Raw genomic sequence first — 8,775 nt, forward strand, 5'->3', positions numbered from 1 at the left:
TCCTCTTCAAAGACACCCAGTTGGTTCTCTTTATTTTATAATATGTAAATATAACTATAGTAGGATTTGGGTAAGTGTTAACAAGGCAATAAGGATTTATTTTTTAAATGAAGTTAGAGAATAACAAGGTATTTTTAAAGCTCTCTTGCTGAGGATTAGTCGTCTTTCAGAAGCAAATAAGATTGACTCCATTGTTTCCAAGAATGGCGTTTACCAAAACCACGACCAGCAGTTCTATAAACCGACCTTCAGCTCTAACGTCGGGACCTTTACCCTTTAGCCTATCGACAATTCCAATCTCGGCATTGTCACAGGATGGGAAAACAACCATCCAAAGAATCACCTCTTACAGGGTGGTTTCACCAGCTTTCTGCAATCTATAAATCGTCAAAATAAACACATTTCTGCAGGTGGTATTCCAAAGAAGCAAAACAATCATGATCCAAAACCATTCCCTCTGTAGGAGGACATCCCACATGAAAACACACAAGGTTTTCATATCGACTTCATACCAAAATGCCCCACTTGGCTCTAAACCCAGACAGGCTGTAACAACACAGCCCACTGGTATTTCCACAGCCACACTCCCTCTCCTCTTAATTGGGCTGCAGATGAGCCTGTGCTCAGCATCATGGGCCCTTCTGAACCCAGCCGCACAGCTCACTCTGAAACAAGAACATTTAATCACCAGGCTGCTCTCCTCAGCCTACCATGACAGCACCGTGTCGTGCATTTATGTCAGTGCTTGTGAACACACCAAAGTACAACCTCATTGTTATCTCTGCTGACAGTGAGGGCTGCCGTCGCTGTCTTCAAAGAAACATGGAGACGTCTACCCTCCCATGCTTCCTAAAAACCAAGAGCAATACTACAAAATATGTCCCACTCTCCTGTGGGCTTGTATCAAGAGGTTAAATGCAGGAGACTGCAGTGGGGAGAGGAGGGACAGCATCTATGATGCTAAGTTTCCCTCCGTTTATTATTAAACCAAAATATCTTTCACCAACTTCCACACCCAAGGTGTGTAATGGTGAGGTATTCTTAAATATTCACTTAAAAAAAAAAAAAAAAATCTATGATTTGCAGTGGAACTGTAACCTCCCCACAGCAGAAAAACACATCCAGCCTTCTGGCCATTTCTGTCTCCATCCATTTTTCCTGAAATGACTCAGGGACTGGCCCCCTAACTTAGCTGGACTTGTCTCTTCTTGCTGTTGTGCGGAAAGGCTAAGAGTGAGCAGGCAACTTGAGCGTAAGTGCCACCTCCTCTAGAAGAAAAGCGTCACCTTTTGAGGAAGAGGTCCGGATTCCAAAATAAACTGTGATGATGATATCTGCTTTTCCTCGGGTCACCTGACATATCCAGAGAACCTAACACCAGCACAGGGAGGAAAATAAAATTCCACTGCAAGGAGAGTCCACTTCATAGGGCGGAGTGCTTCCTTCTTATCAATCAACCACAGGGTTAGTAAGCCTTAAAAAAGCAGCCGTGTTCCCACCCTCTTACTCCTGCCCCCACTGCTGAACCAAGTGCCGCCTGCCAAGTTCCTCCTTTTTCTAGTCTCCTAGAAACCCCTCCACATCCTGACTGCATTTCTTTTTCATCCTCAGAGAGTAATAAGACTTTTTTCCTGGAAGAGCCTTTTATTTCCCCAGATGACAAAAAAGTCTCCAAGAAATTTATGATACACTGATTTTAGACCCATATGAGTTTATTATTGAGATACAAGGAACTCCAAATCAAATGTGAAGACCACCACTGCAGCACCACCCAGCATGGGAGCAGGCTCCGGGTGTGAAGGTGATTAGCTCAGGTCATAAGGTATTGATAGCTGCACAGAGCTGAACCCATCCGTGAAGGAAAAGTCACACAGCATCATTGATTCACTCAGAGAGCAGCTCGGTCCTCACTCCCTGGTCTTGTTTCCCCCATCACTGTATCCCTGGTGACTCTCAGAGCACACAGCGGACACCCAAGCACCCACTGAGTCTCCAAACACTATACTACTTGACTCCTGAGTCAGGGCCAGGCATGATGCTCAGAGAACAGCCCAAGTAAGACCCATCCTCTGCCCCCAAGATGCTTAGACAACAGCAGAGTAGCCGGCAAAAGAAAGGTTCCTCCTTAGTCCTCAACTCTCCAAACATGGTTCTCAATGGTTCTCCCAGTTGTCACAGAGCATGGGCTGGGATCCGATATATATCTGCTCCTGGGGCTGCATCATGCATGCAGAGCACAAAGCTCTTCATTTAGGGTCAAGTATAGATCACCCCATAGAGCCTGAGTTCCACTGTTAGGAGTCCTGGCATTCATTGGGGAAAGTAGCAGTTTTTGACTTCAAGGAGACTCCCTGCTTGAAACTCAAATATTTAAATTATCAGTAATTGATATCTGAGCATTTGGCAATTCAGTCCTATATGTCCTATCTCATGAAAGGGGCTGAGTTTTGGAGAAACTTTTGGGATGAGGTCTCTGAACTCAGTAGAACCCCACTGGGTTCTGTTGATCTTGCTTGAAAATGTGGAGACTAGAGAGGAGGATGCTTTGTTTCCCTCAACAGAGTACTCAGCAGTTACTTTAACAGCTACATGGGAGTTTTTTCTCCGCAGCGAGAAACAGGATCACACACTACTTGGTAAACCATGATTCAAACCCAGGTCAGCTGGACTGTAGTCTACAAGAATTTGGTAAATTTCTACCACTGTTGGCCAAAGCATGTTCAATGGGTTCTGGGATATAAAGAGGTGTAATGCAGAGAGTTCCATGGTCAAAAATGGTAGGGAAAATGAGTAAAATAAAGGTTAATCAGGTTATCTTCACTGCAAGTCTTTTCAGAGATTTCAGTATGCAAATGTGCACTGTGTGATAGTGTGCAATGTATGTCAGACCATGGTAGCCTCTGTGTGTGTGTATGTGCATGTGTGTGCATGATTGTCATGGTCTCCTGTTCCGTGAAATACAGTTTGGAAAATCCCACACTCATACCATATTGCTTCTCCTGTGGCACTTCTTAATTTTAAAACTAGGATTTGTGGCTTTCAACCTTTCTTCTACTCTAACATTATCCCTGTTTTTTGATACCTTGTCATTCATTCACTCATTCACTTATTCATCCATTCATTCATTTGACAAATATGTTATGACAGACACTATGCCAGGCACAGGGGACAAAAGAAATGAGGTTGTCATGGACATTGGCTGACATTTATCAGATGCAGCCAGGAACTTATTTCAGAACCTTGTTTATGAGAGTGAAGGAAAAAAGGATAAAAGAAGATTGTGTGGATGCCGATGATGGATAAGCACAGGTTTTCCTGGCTGGATTCACTATCTTCGTCTCTTTCAGAGCAAAGACAATGCTCAGGGCCCATGTTTGGATTAAACCCTAAGAAACTTGATGGCTTGCCTGTTCTCCATTCAGTAGACCTCACTTCATTCTAATAGGGCAGGGGGGATTGCTCACGATTTTGAACCTGGCCTTTGTTCAGTTGTCCTGACCAACCTATTACTGCTTAACTACAATTATATCAGCTTCACAATTCTTTTGATTCCTTTCCAATCCAAATTCCCTCTTTCTGGGGTGACTTTTGACGGTCTAGCCAGTGTATTATCTAAAGGCATATGGAATTTGGAATGGTATTTCCATACGAGAGCCATACACATTCCTTCTCTAGGTTCCACTCTGAAACACATGTGCTATCGGTTAGCACAGGAGGCTGAGACGGAACAAGGCTGGGGAAACGCTGGGGGAGAAGAGCCAAGAGAGTTCAAAAAGAAGGATCCTTACACTGCTCGGCAATAAAGACCACAATACCCAAACAGCAATTTTTGTCTGTAAGAACAGATAAGATAAATCAGTTTACTGTATCCAATTTTCTTAGGCCATATTTTCCCTTTTCAATGTTAATGTAATTGGTTGGTTAAATACGGCTCCAGAAATCAAGAACTTTCTATGGCTTAGACATATGATTCGGGTAGTAACTTAATGCTCCTTTGTTTCCCTCAATAACAGAGCACTCAGCAGTTACTTTAACAGCTCCATGGGAGTTTTTTTCTCCACAGCGAGCAAGATGTACCCCATTCTGTGTGGAGGAGAGGAAGGGAGCGTGGGGCCAAGCGGTGTTGACGGGAAGGCAGTGCCCACAGCCCTTCAGCACTTTGCCAGCTCTGCCAGTGGGAAAGATGACACAGGAAGTAACACCACCGGCAGCCACAGCTCTCAGTGATTAGTAACACCCACCATCAATCCTTCTCGCCCACTTATGCAAGCATTAGAAAGTAGAACTAAGGGAAAAGGAGAAATCGTATTCACAAGTCAGCAAAGGTTTCAAAAGGAGACTTGTGATGAACTTCCAAATCTAAAAGCTGATGCAATATTTTGGAAGAAATATGTGTATTATCAGAATGTAGAACCTGGAAGAACCTTCGCATGATGGGGGAATAAAATAAAGGAAGCCCTTTAAGAAAATTACTGATGTGGAAGTTGTTACCCAGTAATTAAACAGCTAAGGTCTAAAAACTGGGAGAATGATAGAAATCAAAGTATAAGCATCTATGCTAACTAGTGCCCAGCAGGGAGCTGTCAAACTCTTGTATGAATGAACGATATGGGCTCCTCGGTTAGCTTCGCTGGTTAGAGCACAGCCTTATACCACCAAGGTCATGGGTTCAGATCCCCATACCAGCCAGCCGCCAAAAATACATAAATCTGTATCATGAATGAAGAATAGACATGAGGAATGTAAAATGATCAAGAAGCAAAGACCCTCAAAATATATGACAGGAGCAGAAGCAGACAGTTATTAGACAGTTCAATCAGCGAGAACAGAAACATCACATTCCAAACTGTGGAAGACAAGATGTCCCTTTGCAGAATACCAACAGAGAACAGGAAGTGAACGGGGACACTTGGCTTCAGGGCTACTGACTAAAGCTGAGTTATTTTTATCACTTGGAAGATGTTGCTGCTGAAAGTACTATTTTCCAACCACGTACGTGATGTGCATCCAGTCCTCCCTGACGCATTGTATGGCTTCAGAGATTAAATTTTGCTAAAGGCTGACAGCTGCCTGCAAATCAGTAAGACATACCAAGTGGCCAGAGAGGCAGCTCTAAATACCATGCTTAAGGACCTGCGGTTTTGGAGAGAATTCACAAATGTTCCACAACATCTTTCAGGAGTCCACGTTGCTGATTAAGAGAAGCCTATTTGGTTTCTTAATGTGGTGTCTAAGTTTGAGGCAAAATGATGCTCTTTAGCCCCTAAATATTCCAGAAATTTCAATAACCAGTGAGTGTTATTTACTATAATAAGAATAGAATAATTATGCCCAAAGTTGCAAATTACTGGTGCTTTGGGGAAGCCAGAACATAGAGTCATACTCTGTGATGACTGACTTCAAAGTTGGTTGTGGTGGGTACTGACAGCAGCAAGGGAACCCGATTCTGATGTTTTCATTGACACCCTTTGGAACTGCCTGAAGAGTGATCAAATATCGTGTATTTTTAAAAATAAAACAAAAATAACATAATATTTTCCCGGGACATTTACTCATTGGTTAGCTAAACAATGTTATTAAGAGACTAAATCAACCAGAATTTGAAGATAACTCTGTCTTCTTTTTAACTCCAATGTCATTGGTACTACAGAGACTCGACCCCATGTGTCCGGTTTCCATCTTTGACCATTTTCTCTCCTTGCTTGATTTCCTTTCCCAGGGGACCGCCTTCTATTTAAATGTTGAAGACTTCTGAGTGTGTTCTTCCAGGTCTAGGAAGAACTGCTGAGCCCTGAGTTGTATTTCCACCTGCCGAATGGATGACCCCTGGGCTCCACAAAGATGACGTATGCAGGCAGAATGACAGCCACTGTTCAGCCTCCACCTAACCCCACCTGCTCCTCGTCCTAGAATGACATCACCACTCATCCAAGTGGATGTTGTAGACCTACACGTAAGATGTCTCTCCAATTCTGTGCTCTCCTCCCTCTCGCAAATGTTTTCGCTTGCATTTATTTAACTTTATGTTATAAACATTTATGTAGCATGGGACGTGTGCCAGCTGCTGCTCTAGAACGTGATAAGACCATCATCTTTTGCCCGTATCAAGAAACTTCCAACTAGTCTCCCTCACCTCCCATCTATTCTTCATGGCAGTCAAAGTAGCTGTGCCTTCAAAATCTCATCACAGTCCTCCCAGGCTCTATGCTTCTGACACTCCTCATTTTCGATACTCTGTAGCATTGCCCGTAAGGACCTGCCTGTCACTTGCCCATGGTGGCTCAGCTCTCTTCCCAATCCCTATGAAGCCCATGTTCCATCCACACCAAACTATGTCCCTGTCCTCACAGAGGCCACATGGCTTCATGCTTGCTTTTCCTTCTTTCTGCCTAGGAAGTCTTTCTCCACCTGGGACCCCCACACCAGGTTCAGCCCATATTAGAAAATTTCTTTAGAGAAGCCTTCCCAAACCTCTAATAAGGCTGCCTGGAGGGCCTCGAAGGCAAATCATAAAATCCTAAGTGGATCTAAAACAAAATGCCAAGTGAAAACAAATAAAATAGTTGGTTCAACAGAACGAAGGATTTTTCCTGACCATTATGGTCAGGAAAAAAAAAAAAAAAAAAAAAAAAAAAGGAGCCTACCAAAAAATTTCAAAAAACAAACCTCTAATAAGGCTGCCTGGAGGGCCTCGAAGGCAAATCATAAAATCCTAAGTGGATCTAAAACAAAATGCCAAGTGAAAACAAATAAAATAGTTGGTTCAACAGAACGAAGGATTTTTCCTGACCATTATGGTCAGGAAAAAAAAAAAAAAAAAACAAGGAGCCTACCATAAAATTTCAAATAATGAAGCAATGACAAACTGGAATGCTTTTCCATGAAAAAAGAAAATGTGGAGCAATTACCCAGCTGTAGTCATAGAAGCAGCTGGTGAAGATAGCCGTGGAAACAGAGAACGATGATTTATGCTAACTTACTTATATTTGGTCTGAGTACTCTCTATTTTTTTACTTCTAAACCTATCAGCATCATTTCTGTTTCTACTCATTTTCAGAAAGTTTCATACAGCATTTCTGTCCAATTGCATTTTCTCTGTATTTTCTGATGAAAAAGAATATGAAGAGTTCCAGTGAAACTGTAGGCCGCTTGCAGAAATCCCCACATATGCCAACTTGAACACAGTATGAAACATCCTACGGGCTGGAACCTCTGTAAACTAACTGGAGAACACAAAGATGGGTAAGAGTGACCTTCAATTCAAGGACTCACAGTATTATAAAGCAGACTCACGGTTGACAGCCTTGGATGTCCAGCAGGCACTTCAAATGTAACATGTGCAAAACCCAACTGGCGTTGATCCTTCAAACTTGATCCTCCCATGTCACTAAAAGGCAACAGGAATCTTCCAGCTGCACATCTTGCTGATCATCGTCTTGACTCCCCTTTCCCACACAGGCCCACCCCTGTCAGAGCAGCAACACATCCCATCAACTCTATGAACCAGGATGTGACGACTTCTCACTGCTCGTGGCCACCACCCTAGCCATGGTCTGTCGTCTCCCACGAGGCTATTCAGGAGCCTCCTCACACATGTCCCTGCTACCAGGCTCGCCCTATCCTCCGAAAGACTACTTTTACAAACTATGTAGGCCCTCAAAACTCTCCAGTGACTTCCCTTGTTACTCAGAGCAAAAACTCAAGTCTTTACCACAGCGTATAAGGCCCTACGTGACCTTGACCAGTGCTGTCCTACTCCTCAGAAGGTCCCTGAGTCCCCTCCAGCCAGCCTTCTTCCCCACATCCTGCCATTCCTCAGATGCCCCAGGCAGACTCCCACCCCAGGGCCTTGGCCTTAACTGCCTGCTTTGTCTTGTTTCTCCAGCCTTCTTGTCTCTTCCACCAGACAGACATGCACGTGGTTTCCCCCTCCCTCCCTTCTCCCTGGTGTCTGCTCAAATTGTCCTTTCATTTAAAGGCTGTCTCTAGAAAGCACCCATGTCTCTCCATTTTCCTTACAGCATCATTTTTCTTCATAGCGTTCACACCACATGCCTCTTCTTGTTTGTTTGTTGTCTGCCTTGTCACTGGCATGCGAGTGCTAAGAAGGCAGGTATGTTCACTACTGTTTTTCCACACCTAATTAGTGGTTCATATCATGCCCTTATTAAATATACACTGAATAAATGACATAATAAAAGAGAAGCAAGACATGTACATAATAATCATCACGCCAGATCACAGGTAATTCACTCACAAGAGAACAACACACTAGGTAGTGACTCCACATGCTAAAAAAAAAAATCACGTGCCTTCCCTGAAAGTTTCTGTTAAACAATGAGCACTTCTCTTATAGGATTCTGTTTTTAAAAGTCAATTCCCATGCAACTCTAAGAATAGCTGGTGCGTAAGGTGATATCTATCTGCTTACTCATTCAAAACACATTATGTAGTGACTGTGACAGGGAGTGTACCCTGTGGAGCAAAAGATCAACTAATTGTCACCTGCTCTCAAAAAGCCCATACTGTATTATATTCAGGAAAATAAAGTATGAGTAAGAAAGACTGAACGTGGAGACTGTGATCCCGACGATATGACATTCTGGTAAAGGTAAAACCGCGGTGAGAGTAAAAAGACCTGTGGTTGCCAGAGGTTAAGCGGAGGCAGGAATGAACAGGCAGAGCACAGAGGAATTTTAGGGCAGAGAAACTATTCTGGAGGACACTGTAATGGTGGATACAAGTCAGTATTCATTTGTTAAAACCCATAGAATA

Source organism: Galeopterus variegatus, unplaced genomic scaffold (assembly GCF_000696425.1).
Source record: "Galeopterus variegatus unplaced genomic scaffold, G_variegatus-3.0.2 Scaffold2233, whole genome shotgun sequence".
NCBI lineage: Eukaryota > Metazoa > Chordata > Mammalia > Dermoptera > Cynocephalidae > Galeopterus > Galeopterus variegatus.